Genomic DNA, 324 nt, shown 5'->3' with positions numbered 1-324 from the left:
CCATGATACTTATTATGTTTGTGACTGCAGTTTTTCTTTTGCATCCCTTGGATTCTTACGGAGGCTTATGAAAACAACTTGTCTCAAACATATGACATTTTAGATCCTTTGTTTCTGGGTAGAAGTAAGCCGTTTCTTCTCCCAAACAAGACTCCCAGCCTAAGAATATAAATGATTTTTAATGTTCGCCTTTTTAATAATTTACTTTAAACCGTTTTTGATATTCATTTGTTATTCAGTTCTTTTGCTTTTGCTTACCTGATAGTATTAAAGAATTAGTTTCATTGTGAATATGCTTGTATATTGATTCTGTTTGGATAACGC

This window comes from Penaeus monodon, chromosome 27 (assembly GCF_015228065.2).
Source record: "Penaeus monodon isolate SGIC_2016 chromosome 27, NSTDA_Pmon_1, whole genome shotgun sequence".
Classification (NCBI taxonomy): Eukaryota; Metazoa; Arthropoda; class Malacostraca; order Decapoda; family Penaeidae; genus Penaeus; species Penaeus monodon.
Note: the sequence above shows the minus strand (reverse complement) of the source record.